Source organism: Macaca nemestrina, chromosome 11 (assembly GCF_043159975.1).
Source record: "Macaca nemestrina isolate mMacNem1 chromosome 11, mMacNem.hap1, whole genome shotgun sequence".
Classification (NCBI taxonomy): Eukaryota; Metazoa; Chordata; class Mammalia; order Primates; family Cercopithecidae; genus Macaca; species Macaca nemestrina.
Genome location: NC_092135.1, coordinates 91,234,794 through 91,258,383, shown reverse-complemented (window position 1 = coordinate 91,258,383; position 23,590 = coordinate 91,234,794). Strand labels below are relative to the sequence as shown.

General features: G+C 35.7%; 1 pseudogene; it reads left to right on the top strand.

Moving 5' to 3' along the window:
- Positions 1-6,428: 6,428 nt before the first annotated feature.
- LOC105468187 (dnaJ homolog subfamily C member 17 pseudogene) lies at positions 6,429-7,884 on the top strand (annotated as a pseudogene).
- The last annotated feature ends 15,706 nt before the right edge of the window (positions 7,885-23,590 follow it).

The window sequence follows — 23,590 nt, the reverse complement described above, 5'->3', positions numbered from 1 at the left end:
TTGTTACCTTAGGCACCACTACCTTTGATAAAGAAACGGAAGAGGAGAATGCTATGAATAAACACACACACTCGAAGATGCCATTTTTTAAAGTTCTACAAAAAGCCTATTTTGCTAATAGAATATCTTTACTTTGGTGTCACACTTGAGCTTATCTAGTGTTTTCCATATGCACTTTCTTCCCCTCAAAAAGCCATATTTAAACAACAACCACGAAAAAAGTACATTAGGAAAAATTCTTCATTCTCTCTGCCCAAATCACATGTACTTTACTGAAATAGACAATGTCTCTTTTTTATATCCAATGAAATATACATTGCGAGAAAATTAAGATAATGTCAAAGTTACCATAAGTTTTTTTTTTCACAAGTTATCAACAGGAAACTTGCTCTTGAGGTGTTGGTTATTTGTCAGCAATTATTAATAGGTATTGACACTGACGAAGTCCCCACTGGGGTTTAGCCCTCAAAATAGCTGAGGACAAAAATCCATCAGTAAAACAGCTGCTGCTATCATGAAGTGCACACTGCAGTTACAATTTACATGGAAGTGTTCATATTAAATATAAATGTTAAAATTACCCAATGGTGATAAAATTGCTTTTTATTTAAATTTATTTTTAATTTGCAAGCATATTAATTAGGACAGATGCAGTTTTGTGAAAACATCTTAAAAATCTAAAATTTAAATTAAATCATTATTTGTATTAAGGTTTCACAAAAACATACCTTAAAATTTAAACAACACCAGAAAAAGCATGATACAAATAAGCAACGCTCAGTTTCAATCATCTCATCAATTGTCTTTCGGTCAGTTGGTGACTTTGTTGTTCTTGGCTAGGCCTACTTATGTGTCTGGGGATTAACTAGCCTATTTGCTTATCTAGGCTGCGCACAGCTGGGATGACTAGAGCAACTCAGATATACCTCACATTTCTTACCCTCCAGTAGACTAGTCTGGGTATGTTCTTGTGGTATTAATAGAAGAATGGGAGAGGAAAAGAACCCAATCATATAGGCACACTTCAAACTCCTGTTTGCGTGATATTGGCTAATATTTAGTTGGTCAAAACAAACCACATGACCAAACCCAGAGTCAAGCAATGGGCAAATCCAAGTGAAGTGGCAAAGAACATGGAAACAGGGAGGTGTAAAACATAGGCGATGGTGCAGTGGCTCATACCTGTAACACAAGCACTTTGGGAGGCTGAGGCAGGAAGATGGCTTGAGCCCAGGAGTTTGAGGCCAAGCTGGGCAACAGTGAGAACTGGTCACTACCAAAAATATTTTAGAAATTAGCTAGGTGTTCCCAGCGCGGTGGCTCATGCCTGTAATCTCAGCACTTTGGGAGGCTGAGGTGGGTGAATCATTTGAGGTCAGGAGTTCAAGAGCAGCCTGGCCAACATGGTGAAACCCCATCTCTGCTAAAAATACAAAAAGTTAGCTGGGTGTGGTGGTAGGTACCTGTAATCTCAGCTGCTCAGGAGGCTGAGGCAGGAGAGTCACTTGAACCCAGGAGATGGAGGTTGCAGTGAGCCAAGATCATGCCACTGCAATTCAACCTGGGTGACAGAGTGAGACTCCATCTCAAAATAAATAAATAAATGAATAAATAGCTGGGTGTGTTGGTGTGCACCTATAGTCCTAGATACTAAAGAGGCTTAGATGAGATGATTGCTAGAGACCAGGAGTTCAAGGCTGCAGTGGGTTGTCACTGTGCCACTGCACTCCAGCCTAGGCAAGAGAGACCCTGTCTCAAAAAGATGTTTTTTTTTTTCCAAGGAGGAAAAAAACACAAAAGGGTCATTGACACAATATTCTGACCATTTAAAGGCCTTAAACTTAAATTTTATCTACTTTCACATTTCTCATATTTTTGAATATATCTAAAGTCACATGAGAAAATTTATGGTTAATTCAAGATTATTAGGTTAAATAAAATTTTTTTCTATGTCTATTGGCATATCTGCACAATCCATGTAAAGGTGATTTAAAAAATTACCTGTGTAAACGGAAGATTTTGCTGTTGGAAAGCACATAGAATTCATTAGCCTTGAAAGCAAATTTGAATGGTCTGTCTGGAGTTCTTGGCATCCTATTCTCTCTATATATGTAAGAATGACTTTTGTCTTTAACGTATCAGTTGTTTAGATGAGTATAAAGTAACAGTCACTAATCCAGATGTTTCATAATATCAAATTAATTCAAGAAAATAAGTTTATATAAATTAATAATATCCATTGAGCTCTTCCCACCTCTCCAATAAAGTCACACAATTGAGGACACTAAAAACAATGAGAAAAGAATGTACAGTGGATCAGTAGAACAGAACATAAAGACATAGAAAGAGGTGAAATCACATAAGGATGATGGAGAGGAAATTTATATACAAGAGTTAGTGTTGTGAATGTTATTCCAAATAGTAAGAGTTAAATACTGACTAAAATATTATTATTTTCACAGAAGAGTTGAGGAAGGTAGCAATCATTTAGTTTTCTATCTGCAGCTATAACCAAAGGAAAAAGCTTGTGTTGAAATATCTAGCTGTGGAGATGTTTGTCATTGCAGACACTTTTATTTGTAATTCATGCAATGTAACTAAATCAAAATAGAGGAAATATTATGGTAAAAGAAAAAGCTATACATTTTTTCCTTTTTAAAATAGGCAAAAAATTTGGCAAATAAAATATAGAATTTCTAAACCATGATGTATAGGAAAGTGAGATTCTGTATAAATATATATACACACACATATATATATACAGATAACACATATATATACAGATTTACATGTAAGAAAATTGCTCCACTTTAAAATTTCATAGGTGATATTGTGAGAGCTATTAAGAAAACTGAAGATATGCTATGCATCTTTTAAAATGTACTTGAATAAGTTGGAATGAAAAATTTTTATACATGTGTAGATTTGTAGACAAAAGATGATGTCTGACAATGCTACATGATATCAAGAAGTAAGCAGAGTACATATCTTAGCAAATTGTGATGCAGAAATCAAGATTCTTGACAAATAACAAAAATTCATATCAAAACATATTTTCTCAAAAGAAGCTTAATTAATGAAAACATTTAACACTATACATTGGTTTGTTCTTTTTAAAGATGTGTTTAGTGTGAAATGTAGCACATAAAGATAATTAATTAAACTTAATTAAAATGTAAACCTCAATGAATTATCAAAATGTGAACTCATGTGATTTATAGAAAAATCAGGAAATAGAATAACTTAAACTAACCAGAATCCTGTCTCATGCTATATCTTAATGATTATCTCCTTCCTCCCAGGGTCTTTAGGATGTTTCTGATGTTTTGTGCCTTAAACTACAGAAGATTCTATAGGATCATTTATTTTGTATAATTGATCAAGTTATACACTTATAATTTGTGTACATATTTTATATTTCAATTTAAAAAATGTAACAATGCTTTTTTATGATAAAGTCCTTTAACTCTCCTTAATTGTCAGTTTATTAGGACGAATTTGACACACTATAAGCCCCCCATATTGGTAAATTTTACCCTGAGTTCTCTGAGCAGCAAAATAACAACAATAGCAACAACATCAAACTAACAAATGATATAAAACAAGTTTTAGAATGAGAGTTTGGGGGATAGAAGTTTGTTTTCTAAAGGTAAAATTTTCTGCTCTCCATCTTTATTAGGATGGAATTTGTTCACATAAGTGAGCAAATCAACATTCAGAATTGAGAGGCTATAACAAAATAAAGGGGGAAATAACTGGATCAATTTGAAAAGACATGAGTTTGCATAATAAGTATTTATTTGAAATCTGTTTGTGAAACGTCTCTCAGTACAAGAACTAAATCTTACACTTGGGTGTATGGACAGCACGAAGTACATCACTTTCATTTATTCTATGCCAAATAAATCATTGTTGGAAGGAAGGAAGGAAGGAAGGAAGGAAGGAAGGAAGGAAGGAAGGAAGGAAGGAAGGAAGGAAGGAAGAAGAGCTATTAAGGTACAGTGGCAATACATGAATCTTAGATGTAGGTAGGGCTGAATTGGACCCTGGTTAAACTATATACATATTTTCTGCATCTACAGAAACTTTTTCCTCTTTTTAAGTTTTGGGCTTGCAATATTCAGAATCTAAGTAACATCACATGAGTTGGAAAAATTAAATGATGCATTTCATGCAAAATTTGTATTTTAATAATGCATCCAAATGCGACCAAGGAAAGATAAATGTTAACTTCCCCGTCTCTGAAAATTTTATAATGTGAAAGTGTCTATTTTTATTGACTTGATGGTTTATTTTGTAAGGATTAATTGAAATGATATATGTGTATGCCCCTTATAAACCTAAGAGTACTAGGGATATTATTAGGTGTATATTTTAAATAATATTTATATTATTCACTGTACACCTGCTTTTCTAGGCTGAGCCAAAATAGAAAAACAGGCCATAAAAAGAGAGGCCAGCAAATCAATCTGTAACGATCGCTAAAGCATCACTGGGGTAGATCCACAGTGCCAGTTATTTTTGGTCTCTATAGTGAACCGTCCCTTCATAAAACTAGCAAATCATGTTTTTCTGACAAGCCTGGTTAAATTAATTTTCCTCTAATTGAAGTTTAATAGAGCAATGGTAAAGTGTGCTCATAAGTAAGTAAAATTAAAATAACCCCACATCCAAAAACCTTTAATCTGCTTTCACAAAGTGAAAGGATGCAAAACGATTACCCTATATAGAGATCATATTTAGGGCTGTTTTCTAACATATTATGTTACTAAGACACATCATTAAACACAAGTAGAACTAAACTTTGTAGGCCTCAAATATAATTAATAGCCTTATAATACTGTGTTGGAATTTCTTAGCTCAAACATCTATAAGTTGGGTTTTCCTGAATGAGTGCATTTTTTGCTTGAATCTTTAGTACTTCTGATGTAATCTGAATAATACACATGATCCCAAACCTTCTATACTCAATTTTTAAAATGTGTAAATGCATTACAGACAAGTTTTTTTTTTTTTTTTTTTTTTTTTTTTTTTTTTTTGAGACACAATCTCACTCTGTCTCCCAGGCTGGAGTGCAATGGTGTGATCTTGGCTCACTGCAACCTAGCCTCCCAGGTACAAGTGATTCTCCTGCCTCAGCCTCCTGAGTAGCTGGGATTACAGGTGCCTGCCACCACACCTGGATAATTTTTGTATTTTCAGTAGAGATGGGGTTTCATCATGTTGATAAGGCTGGTCTTGAACTCCTGACCTCAGATGATCTGCCTGCCTCCACCTCCCAAAGTGCTGGGATTACAGGCTTCAGCCACTGTGCCTGGCCATTACAGACCAAATCTTAGAAACTTGTTTTCAACTTGTTGAATTTATTTATAAAGATAAGAGAAAAATATTAAAATGGTAAATAAGGTTTCTATTTCACACTGTAGCAATAAAATGTACATATTTTATACTTTTTTTAAACTTTTTTTCTCTCATTTTTCCTGTCAGGTGTAATTGCACCCACCCACTAATTTTAAATATAGGATAATGTCAAAATCATCAGGAAATTAATAGAAATTTTAAATTCACAAACACACGATATGGAAGATATTGAAAAAACTCCATTAAGTTAGACATTATCTCCTATTTCAGGAACCTATCTGCAATATTTTAATTAGAATGCTTCTTTCCTTAAAATGCACATTAATTCTGTATGCTATTAAAATCATCCATAACTAAAAGTAAATAATGCTGTTTTAAAATATTGCAATGCATTTTCATGACTTGCCTTGCTTATGAACACAGGAATTTGTTCATAAATAATCTTTAAGAAATATTTAAATCTCCATACTTCATGAATGAGAAGACCAAATCAAAATAATGTGGCAGGCTGGGTTCGTTTGGGAGATAAACATCACACAGTAGATTAACAGGGATGTTTGATACAAAGCACTATTAAGTATGGTTTAAAAAAAAAAAAAAAAAGAGTACGAATCCGTCAGGTCAGAACCACGGCAATGACCAAGGAACGCTTACAGATGGACATGTACATGCTGCTAGACAGGGAGGAGAAGGTGGCAGACAAAGAGGTGGAGAAGGCATATAGGCAGAAGGCCCCCTCCTGCTACCCGGCATTCTTCCAGTGGCAGCTGAACTCTTCCGCCACATTCTCAGGCCTTGGAGGTGCTGACTGATGCTGCAGCCAGGGCTGCGTATGACAAAGTCAGGAAAACCAAGAAGCAGGCAGCAGAGAGGACCCAGAAACTAGATGAGAAAAGGAGGAAAGTGAAGCTTGAGCTGGAGGCCCGGGAGCGGCAGCACCAGGCCCAGGAGAGTGAGGAGGAGGAGGAGGAATAGGAGGAGGAGGAAGAGGAAGAGGAGTGGGGGGGGAGGGGGAGGGGGAGGAGGGGGGTGGGGAGGAGGAGGAAGAAGGGGAGGAAGAGGAGGAGGAAAGCCTGAGCACCAGGACTCTAGCGTGAGAGATCAAACGCCTGGGCGAAGGGTTCCCGGCAGCTGGAGGAACAGCAGAGGCTATCCGGGAGCAGATACACCAGTAGCATGACCAGAGGTTGAGAGGAAAGACAGAAAATACTGAAGGCCAAGGAACCCCCAAACTAAAGCTAAAATGGAAGTGCAAGAAGAGGGCGGGGGTGAGTCAAAAGGTGGCTACTCCAAAGACATTCTCCTATGGCTTTTGCAAAAGTGTGGTGAGGTTCTCAACATGGTGCTTTCCAGGAAGAAGGCAGGCACTGCTGTGGTGGAGTTTGCGACTGTCAAGACTGCGAAGCTGGCGGTCCAGAATGGAGTTGGCCTGGTGGATAACCCTCTGAAGATTTCCTGGTTGGAGGGACAGCCCCGGAGGACCGTGGGCCCCAGCCACTCAGCACTGTCAAAGGGCTCAGTGCTGTCGGTGAGGGACTACGAGAGCGTCATCAGGACGCACATGCGCCACGCGGCCGAGCTGTGATAACTGATCTCAGAGACGCACCGTTGAGACCAGGACCAGCAGCCCACGTAACCCTGGCTCCAGCCACCCGCCCGCAGCGTTTTTCTTTAACGTCATCAATAAACTTTCGTTTGTTTGTTTTTCAGAAAAAAAGAAGGAATGATATGATGTAAAGAAACTCTGTATGGTATCTTAGGGCTGATGGAGAGTAGTCAAGGACAAATTTAGAAGGCGTTCAGACTTTATTGGAGAAAATGTGGGTCAGCTCGCTGGATACCAAGGAAGTTCTCAATTTTGGTCGGACCAGAGCAGATCTGAGTTCCTTGGCAAGTGAAAGGCCACCTCCAGTGTATAGGGGATCAACAGCTCTAAGCAAGTGTATCCAAGGGATTCCCAGCAATTGGTGGGGTAGGAGATCTTTAGAGCGGACAGTCTGTGGGGGCTCCGGTTTCCAGAGAGTACTGTGGAAAAATTATCACCAGACAGAGGCTGCAATGTCACAGAGGGACAAAGCCTGGGCAGGTGACTGGGACAGGCTCTACTAGCTATCCTCACCCCCTCCTGCGGACACCCAGCTCACACAGGGAGTCTCTACTGCACTGTTCCTCAAGCACCCTCTACTGCTGGTACCAAAGGAAAAATTATTTAAAATATTCTGTTTTAGAGCATATGTTGAAATGTGCATTCAGAGCTGAGAAATAATAAACTGACAACTGACACAAATGATTATTAGGTATACTTTAAGTCATTTTTAGTCATTCGAGGAGAAAAATAAGTCATCAATGAACTGCATGGAAATGAAAAATCAAGTGATAAAACCATAACTAAATAAACCAAGATTGCCACATCATTTTGATTTGGTCTTCTCATTCATAAAGTATGGAGACTTACATAAACCTTACAGATAATTTATGATCAAATTTCTGTCTTCACAAGCAAGTGGCTTGGTTCTAAATGCAAACATATAATTCCAAGTATAATTTAAATACTAGAAATTCCTCACAAAATTGCTATACCAGGCCGGGCGCGGTGGCTCAAGCCTGTAATCCCAGCACTTTGGGAGGCCGAGACGGGCGGATCACGAGGTCAGGAGATCGAGACCATCCTGGCGAACACGGTGAAACCCCGTCTCTACTAAAAAAAAAAAAAATACAAAAAAACTAGCCGGGCGAGGTGGCAGGCGCCTGTAGTCCCAGCTACTCGGGAGGCTGAGGCAGGAGAATGGCGTAAACCCGGGGGGCGGAGCTTGCAGTGAGCTGAGATCCGGCCACTGCACTCCAGCCCGGGCGACAGAGCCAGACTCCGTCTCAAAAAAAACAAAAAAACAAAAAACAAAAAAAAATTGCTATACCAGATTTTCAAATTATGGGCAGGAATACTAACTGAGATTGCATCATTCGTTGGGATTTATAAGTTCACCCAACAAGCCTAAGCAGATTGTATTCACATACTGATAAATTTAATTATGGCAGATGAGTGGTTTTTAAATTTATTTTGTCATTTGTCCTTTGTTTCGCTATGTCTCGTGCTTCCTTAACTACCTCTTAGTTCAAAATTCATACTCGTGATTTCAAATTCAGGCTTCTCAGAGTCGATGTTTATTGGGCTTCACCTGAGCTATTTGAACATATTCGGTAAAATTACGTTCCCAATATATATGTAATGAAAGAATTTGTCTAGTCTTTCTTATTGTCTGTTACTGAAATAGTGGTAGAGGGTGTGGAAGGAGAGCTGGGTAATTCCATTACATTTTCATCCTCCCAGAACCCAATCACTGACATGAATTGCCTGCTACCCTGGCCCAGTCAGGTTTCCCTTCCCACTACTTACAAAGCTGTCTCACCCTAGACAGATTTTGGTCAAATAGAAAAATAAAATAAAATTAAACAAGAAATAGGCAGTGAAATTTAAACAAACAAGATATGTTTCTTTAGCTCAGAGAAATATATAGAGCAATCAACAGAAACAATCTAGTAGAAGAACATAAACTCATTACACTAAGCACTGATGAGAATCGGAAACAAGCTTCAATCACTGGAACGCTTCCAGAATCGAGTTTCTAGGTGATGACTTAGTCAAATCACCAGTCAGATGTTCTTATGAAACTAGCAATATTTTGGACTGTGCTTGCTTTGGATGAATGAAGGAAAGATAAATTAAGAAGTATCCGCTTATTTATTTGGAGAAATGTAGACTTCGTGTGTAAAAATCAGCAATAAAATTTCCTAATGTTTAGTAAGTACTCAAAATATTATGTCATCAATTACATTATATAGCAAAAGTATGTAATATTTTTATTTATTCATACAAATCGGTTACTTTTTAATGCTGTCATTTGGAAATAGATCCACTTAGTATAATAAACTTTTTTTTTATAGCTTTAAAGCATTTTCTCTTTATTTACTGTTTACTTATTCATTAATTTTACTTATTTAGTTCTTTCTGCTTATGTATTTTTATTTCACATTTCTTTATCCTTTATTTTTTATTGTTTTAAATGTTGGTAAATACATACCAAGAAATAATATATGGCAGTTAGAATTCCCAAAATCAGATGTGAAGCGCACACAGAAAAAATTAGAGCATATTTTGATAATTATAATGTCATATATGTTTAAGAAAATCTAGAAGATACAAATATATGTATACATTGACAAGTGCAGACATACCAAATTTGATCAAAGTAAGTGATGAGGGCTCCCTACTCGTACTAACACCAGAGTAATGGACCATTCCTTATTGCTTTCTACTAACTCTGTCCACACCTTGCAACTAGTTTCTTTGTTAAACTTCCCTAAAATCATTCAAGTTGAATATACCATCTGTTTTGTGTCAATGCTCTAAAATTTTAGAATGACTACATTTCAATATTTTTCCAAAATCATTCCCATGAAACAAGGATAGTTTACCTGTTTGCAATGCAGCAACATATGATCATCAAGCTATCAGATTATGGCTTTGTGTTATGCTAACAGAGAAAGATTGCATGAGTAATTTTGAAAGTCTTAAGCACATTTTCATTTAGAGATAAAGACAAAAATATGTCAAGAAAAGAAATGATAAAAATATACATGATAATACATCTTTTAAGAAACAAATTAAAAATATTTATTTAAAAAAATTAAACAGAGGACACTTTACCATATCAGAAATAAAAATGTAAATATTAAAATAAAATAAAGTCATTACAAGATTCTGATTCTTAGCATCACTGAAATAATCAGATTAAATCATATAGAAAACTTTCAGATGAGAGGCCATTGATAGAGGGTAACTTTTTGTTTGGTGAGTAGGGAATTCTTTGCAAAGAATTTTGCATGCTGTACTAAAGTTTTTCCTAAGTTAGAAATAATTCATTTAGTTTTTCTTAGGTTAAAAATAATTTGTAACCTTCAACTCATACTTGTAGGGATATTTTTACATTTTTTGTCTCCTTGAGGTTTTCTATTAGTTAAGACACCAACAATGTTGTCTAACAGTAGGTGTCAAGGTTCTTTATTCAGTCTTAAAAAGGTTTACAAACAGATCCCATGAAACTTTTATTGTTTGATGATAAAATGAAAAGATCTTATATTGTAAAGTTTGCAATTTGGCTTATCTTGAAAGATTGTCAAGAGCTAATATAACCAACATTTTGAAGAAGTAAATATGTTACAGTAAAGCCAACACTAAAACTCAGTGAAACAAAACAAACAGAAAATACGGTTTTAGGAAACAAAATAAACTTCCCAACTGGGATTTCTCTATGTCTTTTTATTGGTGGTGTTGATGTTTCAGCTTGCTGTTACTATTTTTAAAAAATAATTTCTCAAAAGAAAAAGAAAAATGGCATATTCAGGTATTTGATTAGGTTGATGAACTGAACAAATGTACATGTTCACTTCCTTCTAAAATATCATTTAAATTTTAGTAAATAGGTGTCACAGTTTGGATGTTATCCTCTTTAAGTCTCATGTTGAATTGTGATCCCCAGTGCTGGAGGTGAGGCCTGCTGGGAGGTGTTGGGTCATGAAGGAAGATCCTTCATGGTTTGTTCCTGTTCTCAAGGCAGTGAGTAAGTTCTTGCAAGATCTAAGTATTTAAAGGTGTGTGGCATTTCCCCCATTTCTCTCTGGCTCTTGATCTTGCCATGTGATGTGACTGCTCCCACTTCACCTTCCACCATGAGTAAAAGCTTCCTGAGACCTCCCTAGAAGCCAAGCAGATGTCAGCATCATGCTTCCTGTACAGTCTGTAGAACCGTGAGACAATTAAATTTCTCCTCTTTGTAAATTACCCAATCTCAGGCATTTCTTTATAGTGACACACAACAAGAATGGCCTAATACAGAAAGTTGGTACCAGGAGTGGGTTTTGCTATAGAGATACATGAAAATGTGGAAGCAACTTTGGACCTGGATAATGGGCAGAGGTTGGAAGAGTTTGGAAGGCTCAGAGGAAGACAGGAAGATGAGGGAAAGTTTGGAACTCCTTGGAGACTTGTTAAATGGTTATGACCAAACTGCTGTTAGTGACATGGACAGTGAAGTCCAGGCTGACAAAGTAACAGATGGAAATGAAGAACTTGCTTGGAACTGGAGTAAAGCTCCTGTGCGTTATGCCTTAGCAAAAAAAATCAGCTGCATTTTGTTCATGCCTCAGGGATCTGTGGAAGTTTGAAATTGAGAGTGATGACCTAGAATATCTGGCAGAAGAAATTTCTTAGCAACAAAGTGTTCAAGAAGTGGCCTACGCTCAGATGTAGGAGCAAAGAAATAACTTAAAGTTGGAAGTTATATTTAAAGAGGAAGCAGAGCATAAAAGTTTGAGCAATTTGCATCCTGGCTATGTGACAGAGAAATTAAAGGCATTATCAGGAGAGAAATTCAGAGGACTGTGAAACAATCACTTGCTAGAGATACTAGCATGATGAAAAAGGAGATAAGTGACAATAGCCAAGACAATATGAAAAGGGCCTTAAAGGCATTTCAGAGACCTTCAAGGCAGCGTCTCTCATCACAGGCCCAGAGGCATAGAGAGACTTAATGGTTTCGTGGATCAGACACAGGGTATTACCCCATTGTGCCATTCCAGGAGAGTCTTCCTAACATCCTGGACACTCTGGTTTCAGCTTATGCTCAAAGGCCCCAAATATATCTCAAATTGTAACTCTCAAGGATGCAAACCATAGGCTTTGTTGGCTTCCATGTGGTGTTAACCCTGTTGCATAGGTAGTGCAAGACTAAAAGAGGCTTCTCAGCCTCTGTCTCTATTTCAAAGAATCTATGAGAAAGCCTGGGTGCCCAGGCAGAAGCCTGTTGCAGGGGCATAGCCCTCACAGAGAACCTCTACTGGAGCAGTATGGAGGGCAAATATGGGGTTAGAGGCCCCATACAAAGTCCCCACTGGAGTACTGCCTAGTGGATCTATGGGAAGGCGACCACCTTCCTTCAGATTTCAGAATGGCAGTTTGCACCCTGAACCTGGAAAAGCTGCAAGCACTCAATTCCAAACTTTTAGAAGAGCCATGGGGGCTGTACCCTGCAAAGTCACAAGGGCAGAGCTGTACTAGGTCTTGGGAGTCCACTTATCACACCAGTCTGACCTGGATGTGAAACATTTAGTCAAAGGAAATTATTTTGGAGCTTTAAGATTTAATGGCAACCCTGCTATGTTTTGGACTTACTTGGAGCCTGTTGCTTCTTTTTTCTTTTGGATAATTTCTCCCTTTTAGAATGACATTTACCCAATTCCTATATTCTCATTGTGTCTTGTAAATAAATAACTTGGTTTTGATTTTATAGACTACTAGGTGGAAGGGTCTTGCTTTGTCTCAGATGAGAATTTGGACTTCGGAATTTTGAATGATGTTGAAACAAGTTAAGACTTTTAGGGGACCATTGACAGGGGATGATTATATTTTGCAATGCAAGAAAAACACGAGACGTAAGGGGCTGGGGTGAAATGATATAATTTTGATGTTGTCACCTCTAAATCTCATTGCAATTCCTGATGTTGAAGGAGGGGTCTGGTAGTAGTTGTTTGGGTCATAGGTGCAGACCCCTCATGGCTTGGTTCTGTCATTATGATAGTGAGAGAGTTATTGGGAGATCTGGCTATTTAAACGTATGTGACATCTTCCTCCTTTCTCCCTTGCTCCTGCTCTCACCATGTAATATGCCTTTCCTGCTTTGCTTTTTGCCATGAGTAAAAGCTTCCTAAGTCCTTAGCACATATTGGTGCCATGCTTCCTGTACAGTCTGCAGACCTGTGAGTCAGTTAAACTTCTTTTTTTATAAATTACCCAATCTTAGGCATTTCTTCATAGCAATGTGAGAATGGCCTAATACAATACGAATGAAAAAATAACATAGCGATTCAGAAAAAAAGGTCGTCATTATCAGTAAGTCAGTGGTTTGGAGATTCTCTGAAAGATGGGAAGTGAAATACTCTGCCTTGATTGCACAGAAAGAGAATGGAAGAAGCCACAGGCCAAAAACAAACAAATGATTAATGCAGCGGAGATGGGAGCATGTCTTCTTGAGAGACAGCAAAAATTGTTCCAGGTATAAAGTAGCTGTGCATGGAAAATGTGAGAATTACTTATAAAAGCTAGAAGAGTTAACTGGATATATACTATTTTCCAGGCCCAATATAGTCTTAACAGCAACCTGACTAGGTAGGTGTCATTTTTATCTCCATTTTAAAAATAAAAAAAAAATAAACCAGAGTAGAGTGTCACATCATTACTAACTGTGAAAACCAGAATTTTATATGCTGACTTTTTGGAGAGAGGCTGAGCTTTTATCAATTAAACTTTTCCACTCCCTGTACAGTGTAGGCTAGAAATCACTGAATTCTACAGAAAAGCCAAGCCTGTCTCACACTTGTCTTGCATTGTACCTCCCTCTTCCATACTGTGAAAATGTTCTTTCTTCTATGTAAATATGCATTCATTTTCCTCTGCTCCCTCCAATATCATATTTTGATAGAATTAATCTTTGGGTGTGCAGCATGTCATTTTTATTTTTATATTTCTGTTAATGCATATTTTCCTATCCTACATTGTATCGTAATTGTTACATATCTACATTAATCTTTTTATTATTAGCACAAGGTATAATACCTAAAACAGAGTAAGTACTCAATAAATTTTTATTGAACAAATGTGAATTATGCAGACAGTATTTCCATTGAAAAAGTTGACTAAACTGATCAGAAAAAAATACATAATTCATTCTGGCAATGCATAAAAACACATATAGGTAAACTTTAAAATAACATAAGCTTACTCAATATAGAAATAAAAGCAACTATGATCTTAAAATAAGGATATATATATATGCATAAAATAAGGATATATATATATGCAGAGAGAGATAGAAAAGATAGGGTCATTTTCTATCATTGATGGTTTACAATAAAGAACGTTTTGTTTAACATGATTTTTTCCAATTTCTATGGTCTAGCATGCAATAAATAAACCAAAGCAGAGATATGAAGTTGAGCTTAGTCTTAGTTTCTTGAATTCTTAGAAAAATATTCAGGTTGAAAGTAAAAAAATAATAATGCCACTTTAATACTTTATTTTTGAAAACTCACATATGGTGTTAATTTTTCCTGTCTGCACATTACAATGTTTCTCAGAAATGTGGACTTCATTTCATAAACATTTGTTTTTTTGTTTTTTTGTTTTTTTGAGATGGAGTCTCATTTCGTCACTCAGGCTGGAGTGCAGTGACACGATCTCAGCTCACTGCAAGCTCTGCCTTCCGAGTTCAAGTGATCCTCCTGCCTCAGCCTCCCGGATAACTGGGACTACAGGCACCCGCCAACATGCCCGGTTAATTTTTGAATTTTTAGGACAGATGGGATTTCACCGTGTTGGCCAAGCTGGTCTCGATCTCCTGACTTCATGATCCGGCTTGGCCTCCCAAAGTGCTGGGATTACAGGCTTGAGCCACCTCAGTAGAGATTTGAGCCACCTTAGTAGAGACGGTGTTTAACAGAAACCCCATCTGTTAAGTTTAACAGAAACCCTATCTCTACCAAAAATATAAAACTTAGCCGGGCGTGGTGGTGGGTACCTGTAATCCCAGCTACTTGGGAGGCTGAGGCAGGAGAATTGCTTGAACCTGGGAGGAGGAGGTTGCAGACAGAGCGAGACTTCATTTAAAAAAAAAAGAAGAAGAAGAAGAAAGTAATCAGTATGTCAGTGTGTCATTTAGAAAGCCTCCCTACAGTATTTCCCAACATTTATCTCCAGTAAATTTTTATACAAATGCCCACAAATTCTAACAAGAATTTGGATAGTTAACATTTGATTTTAATATCTTTAAAATGCTCTTCCATAATATATTGTTAAACCATTCCCACTTTCAAATTTTCTTTCAAACATGTATTTACTTATAAGACCATGTTAGCCAACTGAATTAGAGAGCATAAATATCATCTGAACTAAAGATAATAGAAATAAATTTCAGTCAGTGAAAACGTATGCTTAAAGACCCCAGAATGACCACAAAGGATATAGATGGCACAATTGAATATTTTTCATCCCTTAGAATAACTAGCTGGTAACTCATTCAAAGTTTCTTTGTGTTTTTACTGTGCTTTCTATTGCATTAAAGAAATCTTCTTACAACAGTCTTTCTTTTAAAAAGTTGCTTTATTTGGTTTAATGTCAATTAGGGTTTTTAAAAATTAGTTTCTTTTCTAGTTAATTCATTGTAGACATTCTTCATTTTCCTTAGAAAGTTTTGCCTCAGGGTTTCATGACATTGCTACTATATTATAGGATATAAATAGAACTGCAGTCTCCCTTTCCTCTCAACCTTTATAAATTCATTTCTAATGACTGAAGAGCATGCAGCAGCACTCAACAATATATCAGAGATTTTTGCAAAGTCCTTATTTTCAGCATGAAAAAAGAACTCCAAATTGGGCCCCATTACTTATAGTTCATTTATTTGCTGGACTAGAAAGAAAAAAATGAATAACCTCATTATAGCTCAACACATACATGAAATCTTTCATCATTATGATGAAGCAGTTATCTCGAGTAAAAAAATGAAATTATTCTTTTAGCAGACTGTCTTCCTCTCTACTTATTAGGTTCTGTTAAAAGTACATTTCTTCCAGAAAATGCCAATGTCTGATTGGATTTTCAACACACTACATTGAACTCACTGCATATTAAATTGAGTTTTCCAAATTCTCTTTTTCCTCATTCTATTTTGTTTTGTTTTGTTTTCAACTTTAGGAAGTACTTAGAATATGTTCTATTCTATTTGCATTTTAGAAGTTCTCCCTTATTATAGGTTATATTAAGCCAGAAACTGCACTCAGTGAATATGATTATTAAATTATTATATTTCAAGAATTATATATATTTATTTTTATGTTAGCAAATAGGGAGATTGGCTTGAGGCCATGAGTTTGAGACAAGCCTTGGCAACATAATGAGAACCCCCAATCTCTACAAATGATTGAAAAGTTAGCCAGGCTTGGTGGAGTACCCCTCTGGCCAGCTACTCCAGAGGCTGAGGCAAGGATCCCTTAAACCCAAGAGTTTGAGTTTACAGTGAGCTATGATTGCACCACCGCACCCCAGCCCTGGTGACAAAGCTTTAAAAGTAAATAAATAACTAATCAAATTCTTCTTTGAAACAAAGTACATACTCATGAAAATGTATTGTGAAGAAACTAATAAGGCTGACTTTATACTCAGCAAGTAATTAAGGGAAGCACAGTGAAGACAGAAGGCCAAACTAAATGTATCCAAATAAATTAATGTAGTTACACACTCAGATAGCAAATACTCATGGTACAGCAATAGCTAAACATAACTTTAAATGACTCATTCGTTTTATCTCATCTTACAAAAAGTATATTTAATTAGTTAAAATTTATTAACTTTGGAGGCCATTTGAAAAATTAAAAATAAATAAATAAATTTGGCATACAAGATTATGTCTTCAATCACTTCAATGATTTGCAATATATTAGCAATAAAGTCAACATTTTATAAATCATGGTACACGGTAGAGTTTTAAAACAGACATCAATTAAAACTAAAACAAAAGCGGTATTGTGTTGAAAGTAATAGTAATTAAATATATATTTTACCCACTCACAAAAATGGCAAATAGTCTTTTTTTCTTACTTTGTTTTAGTTTTGATTCCCATTTTTGACTTTTTTAAATTATAGATTTCAGATGTACACAAAACTACAGAAGATGGTAAAATCAACCATCATGGCCTATTCTTTCTTTCTTTCTTTTCACAGGTTCATTTAAACACAAATCCAATCAGGCAGGATGGTTCACACCTTAATCCCAGCATTTTGGGAGGTCAAGGTGGAGAGGATTACTTGAGTCCAGGAGTTCAAGACCAACCTGGGCAACATAGCAAGACCCTGTCTCTACAAATTAATTAACTAATTAATTAATTAGATGAGCAAGATGTCGTGTGCCTGTAGTCCCAGCTACTTGGGAGGCTAAGGTGGAAGGATCACTTAAGCCGAGGAGGTTGAAGCTGCAGTGAGCCATGATCATGCCATTGCATTCCAGCCTGGGCAGCAGAGAGAGACCTGGCCTTATAAAATACATATAAAAATAAGCAAGTAAAAAACAAATCCCAGACATCATATGTGATAGATAATACTTCAACATATTTGTAAAACCAACATCATAGTCAAAAAATTATAATTCCTTAATATTATCTAATGATGCCAGTCTGTAGTCTCAATTAAATGTTTTAATTATCATACAAATGCATTCTTTATAACATTGCTTTGTTTTAATCAAGATCCAAATAATTTTTTTATCTTCATTGGCATGACTTTTAAAATTATTTTTAATCCCACTGTTGTTTAAAACTGTTTTATTGAAGCACAACCAACAGTATAAGAAACTGTACATATTCAAATTATATAATTTCATGAGATTTGGCATACATTCACATCCATAAAACCATCACAATCAAGGAAATGAATATGTCCAGTTCTTTCTAATCAAGTAAGATGAAATATCTTTTTTTTTCTATAACCATTTATCTCTCCTCCCATCCCCCATCACATACTTGTTGAGGGACACTCGCCACGTATTTGTTAAAGACATCCAGTCTGCTGCAGTAAACACTTGCTGTCAGTGCCCATATGTTTGGACTTCACTTTAAAAAATGTAACCAGTGTCTATTTCTTTGCCTAGGGTTTCCTTCAAAGCTTTACAAAAGGTAGTCTAATCCTGGATGACGAACTGGAATTAACGTGCCTATGATAGAGGTATAAACAAAGGAATGACAGCTGGTGGTGCAGAAACATCTCAGTTCCTCGGCTCCTTGAACGGAATGTCTCTGAAGAATACTGTGTTCCCTTTTTCCTAGTGTTTGCTGGTGCGATGGGATTAGGCGTTGTTTCTCCCTAATGGTAGCTTGTTCATATGTCGGCTTTATGGCTGTCTTCCTTCTCCTCCCACTTTACCACTCCCCATCCATAGTCCATGTACAATGGTCATCGCTTAAGGATCTGCTTCTGGGGAACACCAATTAAGACAGTTGTCTTACAGATCTTCTCACTTTCAAGGTTTGGTTAATTCCTGAATTCATTTAACATTCCTCTAGTCCCCTTATTACTTTAAACTCATAGTTATGCTAGATGTTTTAGTAGTTAAGAATGCTTTTCTTTTGGCTGTAAGTACTTAATAAGTGGGGCTTATCTTCATATTAATAACATGTTATATTTTATTACATATTATATAGGTTTTATCATATACTATATGTTGCACATCATGTTAATAATAACTTTTGGGGGTATACAGGAAAAATTTACAAGATGAAAATCTGGGAGAGTGAATTGCATTATCAGCACTATAGAAAGTGATAATATGGACTTAACTTTTCATAGATAAAGCACTAAAATAAACATTATCTTGTACTTACAGTATATCTTTGAAGAGATTTTATAGAATTACCCCAACTAAAATTTACACATGAACATTCAGTAATTATATTGGAGAAAGTCTTTCAAAGTGAAACCCATAACATATTTTAAAATCAATGTTTTAAAATAAAGAGTTTGACTTGAATGGACTCAATGAATTTTATTTAATATTCCACAGTAATGTTCATTTTACTTACAATAAAAACATTATAAGGTAGACCATTTGAAATCAAATATTTATAAGTGATTAATTAATCCCAATTACATAAACAATAATAAATAATCTTCTAGTCATAACATTATTAAACTGTGTACAGCATAGCCACTTTCAGAAAGTAAATTATTGATGGGGCCACAAATCCCAAATCTAAAATATCTGTGAGAGAAAGTGAAAAATTTTCTGTTTTTTTTTTTTTTCCACAAGTTGTAATTTTGTCCACCAAAAATGGTTGACTGTGTGATAAAAGGGCATTCATTTATTTATATTTTGAATGGATATAGTTTTATTAAAACAGAGCACCTTAATTAAACAGAGCACTAATTAAGGTCTTGATTAAATCTCATTTATTCCTCTAATGTATTTATATTTTTACATACATTTGTCATTGTATATTTATGCTGATATTGTCAACGTTACACATTCATTGTGAGAAGAGTGGAGCTGTCGACTATTCAGATGCACTCTGGCATGCCTGCAATTTGTCCACCACCATATATTCATAAACATGCTTTCACAATTAAAATAACATTCCTCATTACCTGCAATAATATTTCCCCTTGACTTCTTGCATATTGACATTTGCTATTTACTACTAGTTTTTTAGCCACCTCTTTTAACTACTCTCAAGTTTTCCAGATATTTTTCATTGTTAAATTATTAGATTGGTGCAAAAGTTATTGCGGTTTTTGTCATTGACAGTAAAGGTAAAAACCACAATAACTTTTGCACCAACCTAATATTTAAAGTTTAGTGTTCTGTGAAATACAGACAAAACCTAATTCACTTTTCTTCACTACCCCATTTTACAGATTGTGGAGCTAAAATATAGAGAGATTAAATTTTAGACCATAAGAAGCAATGGTTTGTCCATCCAACAAAATTTATTGACTGCCTAATTATGTGCTAGACATTCTTCTGGATGCTAAAGGTAAATCAGTGAATAAGATGAACAAGGGCTCTAGTCTTTCAGAGTTTAAATTCTAGTTAAATGGAGAAAAAGCAACAATTAATAATGAGAACAATTTTTTTTCAGATAGTAATAAATTATAAGAAGATAGTGATGGCCTTCAAATCATGTTGTTCAGAGAAAAAGGAATAGTCGAAGTTAATACTTCTTCTTTATGGAAAATAACAACATGTAATGTGCAACTATAAAAACACAAGGATTGAAATGATTGCATTTAAAAACATAACTGAGACCTCAAAAAATACAGTAAGGCAGTGGCTTCATCTTTTCAGCCATATGGATGTGGTGGCCATTCCAAAATTCATTATAGCAATATACTAATTTGTTTTAATGTAAATTTACTTATCTAAATGTTTGTTCCATGTTATTTCAAAATATTGATTAAATTTCTAATTAGTTTTGTCATGACTTTCTGACCTATATTTCACAATATTCCAAAATTATACATATTCCCCAAACTGATTATCTTGGCTGTTGATGTTAGTAACAGATGCTATATCTCCTTAGACTTGCTTTGCAATTTATCATAGAAACTGATGGCCTGATAACCTGATAACTTAATAGAGTGATTGTTTTTCAGCAGCGAAACCTTTTGTTTAAATGAAACTTTACCTACATGCCCCATATGTGAAATAGGTTGAACTGGATCTCTTTGTTGATAAATCAATCCACCCCTCTTGCCCTCATTTTTCCTCTGTCCATCCAAAGATGATTCAAAGTAATCTTGATAGAACATTCCCTGTGCATTGCAGCATGTAACTTAAAAGTATTTCCTAACCTAATGAGATGCCTTTTAGATTGTAGATGCCTATTGCAGGTCTATTTCCATAGGAGTTATAAAATTATTATTAAAAAGCATTGAACTCTTCAAATATTTTTCAGGTAGGAAGAAAAATTTTAGTATTTTTGAAATGAAATTATTAGAAAATAATTTAGATCCGTTTGTTCTTTAATATTTACTCATAGCAACATTGAGCAATTCTAATGTCTTAATCACTCTATGAAGCTCAGTTCATGCTTCTGAGAATATACTGACTAAGTTATTGTCTTTGGGCATTTTTACAATGAACTGGAGAATCCATAAATTCCTCTTACGCTTACGCTAAAATCCATCATTTTCCTTTTATTAGAAAAGAAAAGCTTAATCATGTTGCCATTTTTACTCTTATGTTTATCTTTCTATAACTGAAGTAGTTTTGCAGTATTAACTAAATTTTCAGAAATGCTTCTGAATTACTAATTTAAAAAGCACGATGCTACTGTAAAAAAGCAATGTACTCATGATTGTATTTTGTAACAAAGTTTTCAGTTTAAAATAACTCTACTTTTTCATAGATTGTTACAAAGTTATAGCCTTACTACAATTTTGTAAAGAATGCTTTTCTTTTCTGGTGTTTGCTTAGGATAATGGCCTCCAGCACCATGTCTTTACGTTTAAGTGGGAACTAAACAGCAAGAACACATGAATACTAGGAGGGGGACAACTGTCATTGGAGCCTATTTGAGGGTGAAGGGTAAAAAGAGGGAGAGGATCAAAAGAAAAATACCTATTGGGTACTATACTTAATACCCGGGTACTGAAATTTTCTCTACACCAAACCTCTGTGACACACAGTTTACCTGTATGACAAACCTGCACATGTAGCCTTGAACCTAAAAAGAAAAGTTAAAAAATAAATACATAAAATAGAGTAAGTATTAAAATAATGACACACACTGCTGTGCATTAAAAAAAATCATTTTTGAAACGTCTTGTATGTATGTGGAAACTTCTGTTTATAGGACCAATGGTTGTTTTAAAATTCCTCCACCTCTAAAGTGTGAATCCCACTAGGCATCTTTAAAAAAATAGGCATTTTTTCCAGACATGATGCATTGCCTTCTCTTTCACTTTTTCAGGAGATTCGATGTTAATTGCTTCCTAGAGTTAACATCAGCCTCAGGAAGGAGTTGCTGCTAAGCAACGTATGTGTAGTAAAGTATCCTCCAACAAGCTCCACATGCTTTTGTGGTTCATTGGTCTTTAGCTGTCTTATATTTCCATTGATCCTGATATTTAGATTCCATTAATTGCATTAATAAATTATAGCACCATTTATGTGCTTCTTTAGCCATTACTTTGAAAATGCATGCCCAGAGATTTAAAAGCTGCTTTTAAAATTGAGACAAGTGAAAACTGTCCTGTAAATATTGTTTGGACTCTATAACAAAGAGATGCATAAACAGAAAAATACTTTTTAAAACAGCAAATTAGACTTTGTTTTAGGAGAAAGACCAATGAACCTTGTTGATAGGCCAGAATGTAATTTCAATATACTGCACTTAAACTAACACAAGTTTCTCAGTCTTTATATATATTTTCTTTTGGTATAAAACATAGTTTCATGTTTCTTCTTTTTGTTTTAATAAACCAACAGTTTTTCTTTATTTCAAAAAGCTAGATTAAAGCTTTTCTGCACTAAATTATGTCTCACAGAATAAAAACGTGATAGTATTAATGATTTTTTTTTATTATACTTTAAGTTCTAGGGTACATGTGCATAACGTGCAGGTTTGTTACATATGTATACTTGTGCCATGTTGGTGTGCTGCACCCATCAACTCGTCAGCACCCATCAACTCGTCATTTACATCAGGTATAACTCCCAATGCAATCCCTCCCCCCTCCCCCCTCCCCGTGATAGGCCCCGGTGTGTGATGTTCCCCTTCCCGAGTCCAAGTGATGTCATTGTTCAGTTCCCAGCTATGAGTGAGAACATGTGGTAGTTTGGTTTTCTGTTCTTGCAATAGTTTGCTGAGAATGATGGTTTCCAGCTGCATCCATGTCCCTACAAAGGACACAAACTCATCCTTTTTTAAGGCTGCATAATATTCCATGGTGTATATGTGCCACATTTTCTTAATCCAGTCTGTCACTGATGGACATTTGGGTTGATTCCAAGTCTTTGCTATTGTGAATAGTGCCGCAATAAACATACGTGTGCATGTGTCTTTATAGCAGCATAATTTATAATCCTTTGGGTATATCCCCAGTAATGGGATGGCTGGGTCGTATGGTACATCTAGTTCTAGATCCTTGAGGAATTGCCATACTGTTTTCCATAATGGTTGAACTAGTTTACAATCCCACCAACGGTGTAAAAGTGTTCCTATTTCGCCACATCCTCTCCAGCACCTGTTGTTTCCTGACTTTTTAATGATTGCCATTCTAACTGGTGTGAGATGGTATCTCATTGTGGTTTTGATTTGCATTTCTCTGATGGCCAGTGATGATGAGCATTTTTTCATGTGTCTGTTGGCTGTATGAATGTCCTCTTTTGAGAAATGTCTGTTCATATCCTTTGCCCACTTTTTGATGGGGTTGTTTGTTTTTTTCTTGTAAATTTGTTTGAGTTCTTTGTAGGTTCTGGATATTAGCCCTTTGTCTGATGAGTAGATTGCAAAAATTTTCTCCCATTCTGTAGGTTGCCTGTTCACCCTGATGGTCTATTTGATTCTTCTCTCTTGTCTTCTTTATTAGTCTTGCTAGTGGTCTATCAATTTTGTTGATCTTTTCAAA